The 17368-nt window shown below is 34.9% G+C and overlaps 1 pseudogene across 1 annotated transcript; it reads right to left on the bottom strand.

The window, feature by feature from the left end:
- Window positions 1-927: 927 nt before the first annotated feature.
- LOC143601698 (putative LRR receptor-like serine/threonine-protein kinase At1g56140) lies at window positions 928-10273 on the bottom strand (annotated as a pseudogene). Its single transcript, XR_013147704.1, has 23 exons — window positions 10090-10273; window positions 9639-9710; window positions 9451-9522; window positions 9296-9367; window positions 9139-9210; window positions 8982-9053; window positions 8820-8891; window positions 8670-8741; window positions 8525-8596; window positions 8257-8328; window positions 8105-8176; window positions 7949-8014; window positions 7802-7879; window positions 7676-7720; window positions 7531-7592; window positions 3893-4272; window positions 3054-3249; window positions 2842-2979; window positions 2294-2412; window positions 2021-2231; window positions 1711-1942; window positions 1445-1619; window positions 928-1367 (listed from the first exon to the last, which is right to left on the bottom strand). The product of XR_013147704.1 is annotated as a putative LRR receptor-like serine/threonine-protein kinase At1g56140 (transcript).
- Window positions 10274-17368: the final 7095 nt, after the last annotated feature.

Genomic DNA, 17368 nt, shown 5'->3' with positions numbered 1-17368 from the left:
AATGGTCTTATGGGGCTTTTTTTATGTTTACTAGGTAAACGGTTTCTCATTCTTCAGCTTTAAACAGAGTTTATTTAAAAAATAAATTTAAGTGTGGGTAGGACACAAATAATATGGAAGGGCCGAAAAAAAATAATATAGACGGGCTGGACTAATACATATATTTATTTATTTATTTTTATTTTTTCCACAAAATTTACCCTAATGAGTGAAAAAGCTGGTTAGGCCGAGGCCCGGCCTGCCCCCTTATAAGATCCGTCTTTGGTGGCGAAAGATGGAGAATGAGGGAAGTGAACCTTACCGCATAGCCTAACCGCGATCGGTGTCCAGTTGTGCACTAATTTCCAAATGAAGCATTTTGTGTTAATTGGAATCCAACTGTCCCAATTACAAAGACGAGTTGAATCGTCCCCATACTTCAGTAGCTAAGACGCATCTCAACCCACCCTTGACCTAAGAATTTACCCGCCACGTCCCCGGTAACTATCAACCTTACAGGCGTGAAACGAGTACATCATGACCATGATCTCTTTTCAGGCCCGCCTAGTTAAACATCTAGCTTGAATCTGGTACAATTTCCGGCCCCAACTTCCCTAACAAGCATACACCTTAAATCAAAACCCATCGAAGAGAAACAATGTATCGATCTTCGAAATTATAACCAATTACTCAGATCAACAACTTCACAAGAAAACAAATGAATTAGCTACTTTCCCAATGGCATAAACAACCAGTTACACAATGTCAATAAATAATTTGGGTCTATCATTGGGCCCCAACAAAAATAAAGAAATTTAGTAACATAATGTTACTTTCTTTTTATGAGACAAAAATGTGACCTTCATTATGAACAAACGATGTGGTAACAAAATATAATAAAAATTTGTATGTGTCCTTAATTATGAACAAAAACGTTGTGGTATTCAAAAATGCAACCATATGAACAACAATAATCAACAATGGTATCACCTTCCTTCTCTAAGACTCCCCTTGCGTATAACCTCCGACAACATTATGGGTGATGGCATGGAATCCACACCAGTTGAGGTTGTGTTTGTAGTTGCAGTTGCAGTTGTAGTCATTATAGTTGTATTTTCAGAAGACATAGGTTCTTCATCGTCAAAAGTGTTGGTAATATCATTAAAATCCCAGTCTGTCAAATAACTTGGCTTTGTTGTGACCGCGGGTATTTCAACGTCACCTGAAAGCATTGTAATTACACGCGACATTGTGGGCCTTAACGCGGGTGATGCTTGAACACATAAAAGTGCTACACCTATCATGCGAGTAGCTTCTTGTTCGTTAAAAGACGGCAAAGATGGATCTATGAGTTCCAGGTACCGGTTGCTTTCGTATAAAGTCCATGCCTGCAAAATACCATAAATTCTTTTGATTGTTATATATGAAATGAAATTATGAACAGAGGCCTTTTGAGGCTAAATACATCCCCTAGGCCCAATCAACTTATCCATGGTAAGAGATACTTCTGTTCAGGGTCCAGTTTGTCATCATAGTTGGGCCTCCCACTAACAATCTCCAAACACACAACTCCAAATCCAAAAGCATCAGCCTTTGATGTTAGATGTCCATGCATTGCATACTCTGGTGCAAGATAGCCGCTATATATGATCCAAATCATAAACATTTAGTTAGTTGTGAAACAGAATTAACATATTTCTTTAACAAGGCTAGAAGAGTATAAAAACTCACATGGTTCCTGCAACACGAGTGCTCATGTGGGTTCGCTTATCATCATATAATTTTGCTAATCCAAAATCAGATATTTTGGGGCATAATTGTCCATCAAGCAATATATTACTCGCTTTCACGTCCCGATGCACAATTCTAGGCCTTGATTCCTCATGAAGATAAGCTAGTCCTCTTGCTGTTCCCAAACATATATTAAAGCGTGTTGACCAGTCAAGGCGCACATTGGTTTTTCCTAAATAATATCAAGATATTCAGATTTTGGTAATGTGATGGGAGCAAGCATGTGAATTATATTAAATATTTGACATACCAAAGAGTGCTTGATCAAGACTTTTATTTTCAAGATACTCATAAATCAAAAGTCTTCTAGAGCCTTCTACGCAAAAACCATGCAACTTTACAAGGTTCCAATGTTGGACAGTTGAAATGGTTGAAATTTCGGTTATAAACTGACTCCTTCCATGGTGTGATGCTACTGACAGTTGCTTAACTGCTACTACACTTCCATCATTCAGTATACCCTGTGACATATCATAATTTATTATTAAATTATTATGCAACCAAATATCAGTAAATATCAAACCTTGTAAACAGGTCCAAAACCACCCTCTCCTAGCAAATTAGCACTACTGAAATCTGCAGTTGCAGCTTTCAGTTCCGCATAGGTGTAAGTTTGTACTTTAGGTCCAATTCCAAGAATTTCTGTTAATAATGGAAAAAAATATGTATTAAAAAAAGGTAAGGATTGCCTTCAAGAAACATAAAAGAAAAATAAATTACAAAAAAATGTCATCTTTGTACCTACTCGCATGTTTGGTCCTTTATTTTCAATAACTAGTTGGACTTCCTCTATGTAAGTGTTTTGTAACAAATTAGGTCTTTTACAGTTTACACCAACTGAAATTAACTTTTTTCTGTTAAGGACAGTTTGGTCTTTTAACCCCTAAAGGACTATTTAAGAAATTTAAAACTATTGATCTTTAAATTATTTAATTAGTTAGTGTAAACACTTACATAAAGGATGACCAACGTAATTATTGAAGATAAAGAACATAACATGCAAGTAGGTATAAAGATATAAGACGTGTATGTAATTTTCTCAATAGAATATTAAGAAATCATAACCATTACCGTCTTCTTCCCCATGTTTTGACCTTTTCCTTTTCATGTAAAAACCAAAAACTAAAAGCAGAAGGCTGACAGCCGCCACGGAAGCTACAATACCAACAATCATTCCAGTTTTGTTTGAGCTGCTCTTAACTTTAAAACCTGTGATTAAAATAATAAATAATTAGTAATCACATAAATCAGCATAAAATAAGAAAAGTGTGTATTTCATGTACCTGGAGAAACTTGTATGGCAGAAATTAAAGGTCCATAATCTCCTTGCTCAGGTATGCAGCAGGTCCCCTTCCCGGCCCAAAACAGATGAACTTCAAGAAAATTTTGTGTCACAGAAACATCAAATTCCTTTTCAAGAGCTCTTCCAATACCGCCTGCCTCTTTTGATATATCAAAATCCTTCTGTCTACGGTTTCCCTAGAGAAATTGACAACGAATTTAAGTTGCTTTTTTGAAAAAGTGCAAAAAATAAAAAAAAAAGAAGAAACAGTATTTAAGTTAAGTTTCAAAACATATGAGAGAACTTTAATTTCTAGTTAGTTTTCTTGCCTAATATCTAGGCATGTAAATGAACCAAACGTTTAGTGAACTGTCCGGCAGGAAGTTCGTTTTTTTAATAAAGGAACCACCATGAACACATGCTTCACTCGTTCATTTATGTTCATGAAAGTTTACTTATGTTAGTTGATTTATATTCGCTTATGTTTTTTTATGTTTGTTAGTTTGCTTTTGTTTAAGTTCTCGTTCATTAATATATTCATTTAAACTTTTTGGGCACATTATAATTTAGTCTAGTTTTAGGCCCAACACATTATTGTTTACATTTAGTTTTAATTGGTTTTAGCTCAGTTACGTTTGTTCATCTACATTAGTAATGTTCGTTCGTCTACGTTTGTGAGCTGTTCGTTTACACTGTTAATAAACACACATAAACAAACACGAACACGAACACATCCATTCTTAGTGAACTAACTAGAACAATAAAACCCGATTCGTGTTTGCTCAGTTTGTTTACAAGCCCCTAATTCAGATATATTTTCAAGGAAAATAAAGAAATAACCTGGATGTATATATCAAACATGCGTCTGCCATGACCCGTCCAGGTGTTAGGTGTTCGGTTAAAAACAGTCTCTGCAAAGAAAAGTCTTACAGTATACGGCCCGTTTACCAGCCCTAAACCATAGTATCTAAGAGAGCCTGGAGACTTTCTAGAAGTTCCGAAAAGTTCTGGATATCTTGTGTTATCAACTCGCATTGAGGTGGAAACTATAAATGTCGGGTCGGGTCGGTCAATGACAATGCCCCCATTGCTAACTGCCCATTTTTCTTGATATAAATCATAGGAAGCTGGTCCAAGGGTTGTGTCATTCTCGGTCTCGAATAAAACGTTGGTGAGGGATCTCATTGCCGGACCGCCACACTTGATTGCAAAGCTGGAATCTTTAGCAAGCAACAAATATCATCATCAATCGCCACATCATCATTTCTGACTAAACTGATGAATTAAAAATTCTTGGAGGATATATGATGTTGGCCCATTCGCACACAAATATGAACAAGAAAAGAGAATCGGGACATTTGTGGAGCACAACGACGCTGATTTTGTAAATAAGTTTAAAAAACTCCGTGTATAAGATAAACAACCCTAACCGTCTATGCAAATGACTCAACCAGAACCTACTTAAACACAATTTCAAACTATAAGATAAACTAAATAACCATACCCTATTAAAACACAACCTCTTAATTAAACAATTAAACTAAACCATTATTCATAACCAGTTCACATGTGAAAAACACTCTGGATTAACCCACTCTGATACCAATTGTTGGCCCAGATCACACACTAACAGTCAATGAACAAGAAGACAAGAAAACCGAGATTTTTGTGGGACACCACGACACTAATTTTAATAATAAGTAACCATAAGTAGTCCATAACTCCAGATTTAAATGACTCGGTCATAATCTAACTTAGACACAACTTAAAACTATTATCAAAATATAATAGATAAACTAAATAGCAATACCCTACTAAAACTCAAACTATTAACTAAAGAAATAAACTGAACAATCTTTATCCACAATCGGTTCACATGTGAAGGCAATATGGATAAACCCTTCTCATATACCCCCTTAATCCTGATTCAAGGGGCACTCGTACGTGAAGTGTCCAAACATTCCACACTCGTAACATCTAAAGTTACTTTTGTCTTTGTTGAAGTTTCCTCGCCCTCTACCGCAACCTCTATTGACATACCCTCGGCCCCGACCATACCGTCTTTCTTCTTGATCACCACTTGTTTGATCTTCTTGAGTTACATGTAGCCCGTTAATCCGCTTTTCGTATTTCTTCAATCTTCCAACAGCTTCCTCAAAAGGCATAGCTTTCAAATAAAAAATTTGTTCAAAGCACGCTACCATTGGAACAAACTTTCTCGGAACAGAACGAAAAAGCTTTTTAACCATCACTTCATCCTCAAGGCTCGATCCAAGGTCTTTAAATTTCGCCTCAAATCCACTAAGCTTGTTGGAGAATTCACCAATAGATTCGTGTTCTTTCATCCTCAACGATTCCAGCTCATTCGTTAAACTCTCCAAACGAAACTTCCGACCTCTATCGGCTCTAAGGTGCCGAGCATGAAGCAAATTCCACACGTCCTTGGCACTCTTGTTTTTAGCAACTTGTAGCAACAGATCATCAGGTAGAGATTGATATATGATCGCCTTTGCAATGCAGTTCTTCCTATCATCGACTGTTGATCCTGTTGCAGGTTCTATTGCTTCCCAAACACCGTTTGCTCTTAGGATTGTTTCAGCTTTGACCGCCCAAGAGGTGTAGTTGGTTGTGGTTAGTACCGGTAACGAGACTCCACTTGCATTGGTCGCCATGTTTGCTTCTTGATAGATTTATAATGAACAACTGATAGATGTCCTGCCCTATTTATTCGCGGGTGGTTACATATTAATTTACACTAATACATATTAATCCTACTAAAAGTAATAATTACATATTTGACCTTGAATAAACCTCTATTTAAATGATGACTCAATTAGAAGTTTATAAACACAACTTCAAACTATCACATAGACTAATTGAACATTGAGAAACCAACTCAAAACCCGTTACAATTATTCTCTATTGATCATCTGACCAAGCCCTGTATTTATAATCTAACTTTAACATGGTGACCAAGACACTACTATATTAGTTATATTACAACTAGGAAACTAAACCAACTTGACCGATTTGTCAACTTAGGCCCTTCAATATTCACCAACTTGTGAATACGGTCTGGAATTACCAACACTAATTACTCTAAAAAAATTAAATAATCAAACCCTATTAAAACACAATCTCTTAATTAAATATATAAGCTAAACCATCTTTATCCACGATCTGTTCACGTGTGAAACTAATATGGATTAACCCTTTATAATTTAATGGAATATTGGTTTTAAATAATCTCAACTATGCCCTATTGGTAAATATCAGTTCCAACTTTACACTTGCCTGCTGACAGTCCCAACTATTGGTGTATTTGTTTTTAACGGGCCGCGACTAACGGATGACTAACTCTGTTAGTCTAATGCTTACGTGGCACGCCTAGTTGTCAAAAAAAATCTTCGTGGCAACATTACATGGCATTTGATGATGAGTAGGCTGCCTTGTTGGACAATCACTAAACACAACTTATCATCTTCATCAGATCCACTCTTTGCAACCCACCACCAGCCCACCACCCCTACAACCATCGCTGGAACACACGCCGCAACCATCGCCGGAACACACGACCACCACCATGTTCATCCCCTGCAACCACCACCGGAACCCATAACCACCACCATGTTCATTCCCTACAACCACCACCGGAACCCACAGCCCCCACCATTATCTTATTCGTCGGCCACCGGCGGTGGAGATCCAAACAGAAATTGTCGCGACCACCATGTTCTCCGGCCATCACCTGCAACTTTGCTTGGCTTCTGTACCTGCAACTTCCGCTCGATCTCTGTGCCGCACTCTGCCGCCACCGTCTCGTCTGCAACCGTTGCCGAAAACACCACCCTCTCCTACCCCTTCAACTGAATCTCAGGAATTAGACTAAAACTGTCGCCGAATATCACAAAGAAAGCAACAATTAGATCCAAAATTAGTTTGACAAAAACTTGTTGCGAATTAGAGTTAAAAGAGGGGAAATGAATGTTGATCTTGAAGGAGACCCGATCTAGACTCAAAATTAGTGTGGAGATGTATGATTTAGGGGTTGATTTGATGATTGTTGTAGGTTGATAACGATATGACGAAGATGATGATAAGTTTGTGTTTAGTGATGGGTCCAACAATGCAGCCCACTCAGCATTAAATGCCACGTAATGTTGCCATGTAGATTTTTTTTTTGACAACTAGGCGTGCCACGTAAGCATTAGACTAACGGAGTTAGTCATCCGTTAGTCGCGGCCCGTTAAAAGCAAATACACCAATAGTTGGGATTGTCAACAGGCAAGTGTAAAGTTGGACTGATATTTACCAACAAGGCATAGTTGGAATTATTTAAAACCAATATTCCTAATTTAATTGGCAAATAAATGGAAACAAAACCTATCTGATAAATAACTTGTTGGAGAAGTAACTTGCTCCCCAAGTCTTATCTAAAAATAGTTAGAGATAGATGTGCAAGGGAACAATGAACTTACAAGGTGCTGTGTTCCTGTTGCAAGGAAAGCCTCGTTGAAGACAGTTTAATCCTGGGAAAATACTGCAAATGGAGATGCAATTACTCAATAACAATATAGAACTTTCAACATAAAGTTATTATATAAAGGGTATTTAAATTATTACCTTATGTTTGTGCTGTCAAATATGAAGTTATTTGCCACCAAATTCCTGAAATAACAAGTATACATTTTAAGTTTAAAGTTATAAGTCACTAAAATCCTTAAAGTTAATGAAGAGAAGTAAACATACAATTGCAGATTAGCTCTTGACCACATTGGAGTCACCCATTGAGGGAAAGATCCCGACAGTTGATTGTAAGACAAATCTCTGAAAATAAAATTTCATCAAATCAAGAGACTGAAAATCTTAAAACCTTGTTTAAAGAAAAAAACTTACATGTTCAGAAGATTTGTGCTTTTATCAGGAAGAAGAGAACCGGACAAGCTGTTGTTTCCAAGGAATCTGATCACATTAAGAACAATAAACAACTTTGTATAAGTGAAACAGTTACATTTATCAGACATTGTAAGGGAAGGTTTAGTAATAACTTACAGAGATACTAGAGAGCTCATATTCATTAATGTTTGTGGAAGTGAACCATTTAAATTGTTGAAGCTTAAATCTCTGCAAAACTCAATAAATAATGAATGAAATTTAGTAGTAGAAATGTGAAATTATTTAATTAGTATTGCATTATAACTTACAGTGTAACTAGTTGTTGTAGTTGATTAATGTCTGACGGAATAGGACCAGAAACTAATGCATTTCTTATAACTCTGGTCAAACATTAAAAAATAGTTAGTAACATGAAAATTGAAATATACACAAGAAGATAGGCATGCATGATGAATTAAAGGTGGCAATTTTGACCCATCTATATAAATGGGTCGATTTGGGTATGTCTTATCTTTAATGGGTCAGACGGGTAAAATAGAAAATACAGAGAATTGCACAAACGCCCCCGTGCCTTACAAGTCAGTTACGTTCCTCAAACTGGTAATAAAATCAAGATATGAACTCACACTCTGCAAATCACTTATTCTCCTGTAAAATTTCATGTAGTTTGATTAAGTAGAGGAAGAAACATCAAGAGAAAGAGTATGTATATGTAGCTCACAAAGAGGTCAATGAGGTTAGATTTGAAAAACTAGCTGGTATAGGTCCTTCAAAATTATTCCCTTGAAGTCTCCTATAAAGTCAAAACATATGCAAAATGAGTAGTCTACATTTTTGTAACTTCATAATTGTGTACTATAACCATTCTTACAGTTTCTGCAATTTTGTCCAGCTTCCTATAAAAGAAGGTATCTTTCCAGAAAATGGACTGTCTGAAGCCCACCTGAACGTAAAAATAACCGATCATAAAATACCTGGTTTTCACTTATTTCACAACAATAAAAGAATATTCATGGGACAAAAACAAGAGTACATCTCACGCATTTTTGTGAGGTTGGCAAATGTCGAGGGAATCTCGCCGCCAAGGCCACAACTGTCCAGATAACTGCAAAATTCAGTTAAGATTATATGAATTAGCTTCCAATCAAATACTACATATATCAATAATTCATATATTCAAAGAAACATACAGTAGTTCCATCTTGACTAGGCTTCCAAGTTCTGGGGGAAGAGTGCCTGAAAATCTATTGGAACTCACAGCCCTGAAACAAACAGGCAACTTTAACCATATTATGTAAAGATCCAACTTTAAGTAGAAAATGATATAAATGTAAAGATCCAACTCACAGCATAATTAGGTTCTTAAGATTTCCAAGCTCCCTGGGTATGGTACCAGAGAATTGATTGTGTGCTAATGACCTGTTAAGATCAATCAAATAATTAAAATTAGTATAGACACATGTCAATTCGAATAAATAATTTAATAAACCTGCTAAACTTACAAGTAAGTCATGGCAGACAAATTTCCAAGGAATGCAGGCAAGGTACCAGTGAATGCATTTTGATCAATTTTCCTGCAGATATAATTGATTGCATATGATATCATCACTGTGATGGAAAATAGACCATTTTAAGACTAATGTTTGAATTTGATTTACAACTTTTCTTTAAAAAAGAAGGAAAATCATACAATACGGTGAGATAAGTTAGAGCAGCAATCTCTTCAGGAATAACCCCTTGCCTGTTAAGTTTGCCCACTTTCCTGGATGCATAACATGACAAGTTTAACAACACTTAATAATATCCTGTATCCAAGTCAGATCCCACTGTGATTCAAGTTTCAAGAACCTTATTTTTTTAATGTGAAATAGTTCGTAATTTACGTTTATATATTCGTTTCCATTGAAATTGAAGGCAAACGGGCAACAAGCTATGCCGCTAGCCCCTTTTGGATTGCAAAACCAAGTCTTTTATCAACTACATGTATCGATCTTGAAGTCATAGCATTACTGCGCATAACCTTATTTAATTTTATCCAAAACGCGCCTTTATATGGAAATTCACAACAATGTTGAATGTAATATCCTCAAGGAAAACGAAACGACGAGTGAGCAGGCGATTCAAGGAAACAAAGGACTTACAGTTTAATGATATGGCAAGTGGTGTTGCTGTCAAAGCTGCAATTACATTCAATTGCCGGATTGTTGTAATCGACATCGAAATCTGGTCCAAGAGCTGTCCCACTGCATGGTTCTCCGCTGATGTTCCACAAGTTCCTCGGAATTTGAACGTCCCATTGTTGAAATATCGAAGTTAATGCCCTCACTGTTGTACCATAGTCAAAATTATAATATTTATGATGTACAAAATATTGATCACCTCGTATATTAATGATCAATGCTACAGATTTCATACATACCTGTTGGGTTCGTAGGCCTGGTTGGCCCGGTTTATTATATGAAGTCAAAAGAGGAGACGGGTGTGGGCGGTCGGGCCCAAGCCCGGCCCGGTTTAGATTTCTTGCATAATAATTTACTAACCCTAGTTCAGTCTCTATATAAACATCTATATAAACAACATTATGTACTTGTAATATTTTGTCACTCAATAAAGATATACCTAGTTGCCACTCGTGGACGTAGGTCAGTTTAGACCGAACCACGTTAAATCCTCGTGTTCGTTTATTGCTTTCGTGTGTGTGTTCGGTTTCGTGTGTGCGTTTAATCCTAACAAGTGGTATCAGAGCTTAGGTTCGGATCACACGAAGAACACGGGAACCAACCTTCCGCCGCCGCCACCCTACTGCGCTAGGGTTCCGCCGCCGCCGTCGATTGAAGGTTTTGTTACCGTTCGAAAGCAGGTCCACCGCATCACCAACGTGTACCGCCGCTACCAACCGCCGATCGGAGTAAACAGAAAGAGGTGAACGTGGGTTTGAGAGAGAGGCAAAATTTAGATATTATTGGTTGCCTTTTTTGTTTGGAGAAAATCGGCGTGACCAGGGGTTCTGACCAAGATTAGGTTGTTTGTTGGACTATTGATTTTTCTTTAGCAGAAATTTAGATATTGTTGCACATGACGGGGTTCAAAACAATAAACGAACACGAGTTAGCTTTCATGTTTATATATTTAAACTCAGGTGTGTAATGAAATTTAGATATATAAAGATTAGGCAAAATTTAGATATTTTTTAGATATATAAAGATTAGGCAAAATTTATATATCTAAAAATATCTAAACTCAGGGGTACTTGACGGGACACTTTTACGTGTGTAATGAAATAGGATCATGGGCGGATCTAGAGTGGGTTCACCGGATTCACGGGAATCCACTGAGTTTCGGATTTTTAGTAGAACGTCCATATAAAAAGACTTGAGTGAACCAACATATATAAAATATAGAGTGAACTCTTACACAAATTGAACAAATGTTGTAGTGGTTAAGTCTCTACTTTATAGTTGGAGACACCTAGGTTCGATTCTCTCTTGCTGCATGTTCTCTAATATTTTTTATTCAAAACATATTTATATATTTATATATGTTTTGAATAAAAAATATTAGAGAACATGCAGCAAGAGAGAATCGAACCTAGGTGTCTCCAACTATAAAGTAGAGACTTAACCACTACAACATTTGTTCAATTTGTGTAAGAGTTCACTCTATATTTTATATATGTTGGTTCACTCAAGTCTTTTTATATGGACGTTCTACTAAAAATCCGAAACTCAGTGGATTCCCGTGAATCCGGTGAACCCACTCTAGATCCGCCCATGATCCTATTTCATTACACACGTAAAAGTGTCCCGTACGCACAGGTGAACCATTTGGATAAGAGTCAAGACTTTCGGAATGTAAATAACAAGTGTTAACCCAATTAAGTCATATAATATAAAATATTATCTCATGGACGAAAAAGTAATCATAATACGCATGTGACTATGGACTCCTAGATCATGACATATACCTTAGGTATGGATAGTTGGGTTTTGTGTAGCGAAGAGTTACAAAATATGAGTATTTTTGACACGTAGCGTCACCATAATAGAGAAACGATTTGTATTTTAGGGGTGTAATAGTGTTATAACCCAAAAATCCAACCCCCCCTTCTCTTTTATTTTATTATTATTTTAGAGGTATAGTGGTGTTATAACCCAAAGTCGCTCAAAAACCCACACAAAGTCGCCCCATTACGTTCACTCTTAGATCGTATTGTTTTCTCTTAAAGAGTTCATATTTATTAGATATTCTTCTCATTACAAGATGTCTATTCATATGTTTTGAATAACAAAAATTATTATATGATATTTAAAAATTTAATATGAAAACAACTTATTAACTTTTTTAAAAAGTCATTTTGAAACATCAGGATTTGTGACTTTTAAAATACAACTTTTAGACCTTATAAAAAACTAATATAAAAATGACTTTTGTGATTACTAAATATATATTGATTTTTTTGAAAAACCCAATAAATCAATAAATTGTTTTCCAAGTTAATTTAAGCATACCCTTAACATGGTACAAATCATTAAACAAATTGACTTCTAAACGAGCCAATTATCCATCTTTAGATATGTTATTAAATTATCGTAGTATATGCTATGTCAACCAAAATGACAAAGATTCCTTTAATTTATATATGTTTCTAATTTATTTTTTTCTAATATAATTAAACTACACATGTTATGCCTAAAAATTAGTAAACGTGTGTGGATCTTACATTCTTGCTATGCAAGTTTTTTTTTCTTGCTGTCGACTTACAAAATGTACGTAGGCAAATGATATGAATAATAAGATGGAAATAAAATAAAGTTAAAACTGATTCGAATTTAATTATATATATATATATTAAAAAGAGAATTTGGTTCTCCTCACAAAGTCACTATTTAATTTCCTGTACATTATTAATACATGTTTTGATTGTTTATTATATAATAATGCTACAACAACTAAAACAAAGACTAATGTCTTTTATTGTTTCATTACTTAGGTGTGTTTGTTTTTTTACAAAAGATCTTCCTAGTCTCTTTTGTCTGCAGTGCGCAGACATTGCCCTTTGTAGACTGTTTGTTTTTTCGAAGACATTTCATTAAAAAACGTCTGCGCACCCTCTTCTTGGTGCAGACTTGGACCATAGTCTTCCAACATCTTCTAAACTCATTATTTTCATCAGATATCAATTAAGTTATTAAGTTTTTGTTAATTGAATTCTTGTTAATTGATTTGTTCAATTGAGTTGTAAATTGATTAGTTTTTTTTTCTTTTTTGTTCAATTATAATTTTGCATAATTGTTCAAGTATTATTAGTTTTTAATTGAAAAAAGTTTGTAGAAAGTTAAGGATTATAAAAAGTCTATAGAAAGTTTTTGTTGAAAAAGGTTTGTAGAAAATTTAGGTTTATGTCATCGGCTTGTGAGTTGTTTTAAGCTCGAGTTTTGGTTCGTTTCATTCGTTTGTATGAACTATCTACTTTCGAAAACAATTGAAGAAACTTTTTGAGGAAAAACATTCATGTGGAAAATTGTTTATGTAAATTTTATAATTTGCTAGTTCAGAGGTATAAAATTTGGATTTATATTTTTAATTGTTGCCGAATAATTTGTGTTTTTGGTATAGAAGCTTATGTTGAAAGTTTTAGTAGTCTGTAGACGTTAAAAAACAAACAGTCTTCTTTTTGTAGAGTGCAGAGGTTTGGTCCACCTCTTATGCTACAGATGTCTGCAGATGTGGTCCGCAGACTGCAGACATTTTATCTCTGAAAAAACAAATAGTACCTTAGGCTTTATTTTATTATATATTTATTATTTATATATGTTTTTCCTTATACTATCAAATGATTTTATTTTATTTATTTTACTTTTCGTGTCGACTGTTATAACATTTAAAACCTATACTTTTAAACTTTTAATTTGGTGAGTGTCGGTATTACATGATTTATTTGTTGGTTAAATGATTTTTCTAATTGTTATTTTCATAATTCTTATAGTTCATCTTTACAATAATTGAAAGGTTTATTGGATTTTAATAATCTCTATTGACTGGTATTGGCCGATAATAATCCCTATTTATTTTATCACTACTGGCGGTCCCAAATTTAAAAAAGTTGGCCCCCAATGGTCCCCCGTTAAAAATGACTTAACGACGTTATACTTTTTTCCGAATTTCAAACTAATGTTTTAGGGATTTTGATCGGATGGAGGATACGAGTCGATTGATGTAAAACTTCGTTCGAAACGGTGCTCCAAAACGACGAAACAATGCTTCAATTCGGGTGTCTAAACTTACAATTAACAAAAATCAAGTCGCCTGGATCACCGTTTCGAGCTAAGTTTTACATCAATCGACTCGTATCATCCTTCCGATCAAAAGCCCTAAAACATTAGTTTGAATTTCGGAAAAAAGTATAACGCCGTTAAGTCATTTTTAACGGGGGGACCATTAGGGGGCCAACTTTTTTAAATTTGGGACCGCCAGTGGTGATAAAATGAATAGGGATTATTATTGGCCAATACCAGTCAATAGGGATTATTAAAATCCAATAAACCTAATTGAAACTTTTTTTTTCATGATTTACGAATATATCATTTACAAATATCCCTTCATCACATGTGTTTTGATCCAAGTTTTGATGTTTGATGTCACATATTTAAAATATGTTTTTTGGCTTACTAATTTATGTTTACGAGTTAGTGTTGGTAACTCCGCTACCAACCGAATTCGCATCAGTTCGTAGCTATAATGTGCCATTTTTTTTGTTTTACATATGATAATTTGTTTTATTTTCTCGTTGAAGGATTTTTTTTTTCTGATTCCGTAAGCTGATACCAACTGAATTCACATTGACCTGCAGCGCGTTTGTGGTTTAACGTTTTTACATATTTTTATTGTTCAGTTCAACAATCCCGTTGCAAAGCACGGGCCCTGAATACTAGTTAAGCTTATTTTTTATTTAGTTTAGGTTTGTTTATGAAATTTAGTGTGGAAAGCATGACAAGTTGAGTTTTGAGTTTTCAAAATAGTAACTCATAGTTTTATTTATTTTCTATTGTTAAGATTAGATTTTTTTTTTATTTTTTTTAACGGTCATTTGGGTCACTGACGAATACTAACCCATCTGATAATCTCCATTTTTCGAGTATGGAATCATGGGATGCTAGGTTGACACGTTCCCAAAAGAAAACTCATACATCAGCCCCAACCTAAAGGGAAGACTGTTTATTTTTTACGTCTACAGGCTGTTAAAATAAAACAGAAATTTTTAAATAAGCTAAAATTTAAATAAAAAAGTCCTTTAACATCAATATACACCACACATTAAAAATGAGGACAAAACAAGACAAAATTGTGAAATAAACCTCGGTTTAGTATATACTTTTACAATGAAATAAACTTTGTTCAGATAAAGCTACACAAATTTCATCCAAATACACATCACCTTTCAATTAGGCATTTTAGCAAACACCTGGTGTGCCATTGAATCTAACTAATTTGATATTGGTTATTCTTTGACCAAATTCACCCTTTAAGAACATTATTCAAACCTAAACATAATCAATATTCAAGAAGCTTACCTTGTTAATAGACAATGGAGGTGACATGCGCTGCCGTAGGTGGAGGTCGCCGGAGGTGGAGGTGAGCGGCGGCCGGAGGTGGAGATGGAGGGGCAGGAGATGGGATGGATGAAAGGGGGCTAGGGTTTTGAGAGAGTTTTTTGAGACCTGATGGAAAATAATAAAATGGGAAGATGCTAGAAGAATTGAGAAGCGAGTGGTCCATGTCTTATAGGATAGGAGGGCGCGCAGACGTTTTTTAATGAAATATCTTCCGAAAACAAGCAATCTGCAAACCTAAACGTTTGCGCGTGGTCTACGCGACGCATACAAAAGAAGTCAGGAAAATCTTTTGTGAAAAAACATACAGCCCCATATTGAGGGTGGGTGAAATGAGTGTGTTGTGGTGGTGTTTGATCTGACTAACTATATTTGTGAGGTGCTTGATGTCGGTTCGATTTTTGGGTAGTCTATTTAGCCTTTGGAGACCTTCTAACTTGGCAAGGTTCATAAGAGCATCCCCATCCCTTTACCTATTCACACCTTATCTCACCTATTCACACCTTATCTCTAAAATATAAAGAAATATTTAAGACGATCTTCAAAATCTCATCTATATCACATTCCTTAACATGTGAATAACTTTCTACTCGTGTGTAATTTCATTATTCAAATGAAACAATTAAGTAAACAAAAAGCAACTAAATTAACGATTTGTAAAGAACAGTTATAATTTGTAAAGAACGATTATGATGGTTAAGTGTACTCGGACTTGTCTGGGCTACAATCCATGTTTGTTCGTGCTTTCGACATGCATACTTTTCATTTTAAAGATTGAGCATCTAGATGTGCTTTTTTATGTGGTTACTTTTTGATGAATTTGTAGCATCTATGCTAGAAATGGCATGAAATTGGGTGGCCAAGAAGTTATCATTCACCTCACCTCCATTATAAAATTGCAAAAGTAAGACCATTGATATTATGACATGCATCATTTAATTTCTGTGTGGAAAAATGACCCATTGTATTTTGAAAATGTGATTTGACAAAAATCTTATTTAATAAGCGAGGTCGTGATCAAAAATCTTATTTGCATCCGCATTGATTTGACTGTTTTTTATTTTTTTGTTGTTATTATTTAAAGTATTATTCTAATTTTACTAATATATTATATAAAATTAAATCCACTTTTACAACAATTTATTTTCCTGTACTTGTATTATAAACTAGTATTGAAGCCCGCGTTTTAAGATATGGTTGTAGGAGGTTGGTGAGAATGTATTTGTTATCTGATATATCGATAAATTAATATAGACCATGTAGGATTTAACCTAACAACAGTAAAAGGAAGCAAGCCACACGGTTAATTAAACATGTATTATAATAGGTTAAATAAAAAAAATTAACAAAACATACAGAAAAAATGAAATATAAATTTAGAGGTAGAAAAACACATTCTAAACTAATAACTCTATAAAAATTCAGAGGTAGAAATATAAATCGTTTAAATAAAAAAATCCCAAACCCTCAAATGTCGTATGATAGCCATATTGAAGTGCAAGGGTACAAACATAAACAACCAGACCCTATAAATCTTTAAGTAGCGGTTTTTAAGTAAATCAAACGTACCTTTTAAGGCCAAAGGGTATGCATTAGTTGACACCCCAACATTGATCCGATGTGGCATCCTCCTCATTCAAATGAGACTAGTGAACACCGGCCTAACATATCTCATTTCACTAGTGACGTGAAGTCACTGATGATGGTCACGCACATAAGTGGCTAATTTAATTGAATAAAAGAACATTTAAATTAATTATAAATTTGATGATGAATTTAATTGGTTGTTTTACAGAAAAAATAATAATAG

Source organism: Bidens hawaiensis, unplaced genomic scaffold (genome assembly GCF_021521415.1).
Source record: "Bidens hawaiensis isolate Kalapana, Puna unplaced genomic scaffold, B.hawaiensis_p1.1 tig00056989_1, whole genome shotgun sequence".
In the NCBI taxonomy this organism is placed as follows: domain Eukaryota; kingdom Viridiplantae; phylum Streptophyta; class Magnoliopsida; order Asterales; family Asteraceae; genus Bidens; species Bidens hawaiensis.
This window is presented reverse-complemented; position numbering and strand designations above follow the sequence as displayed.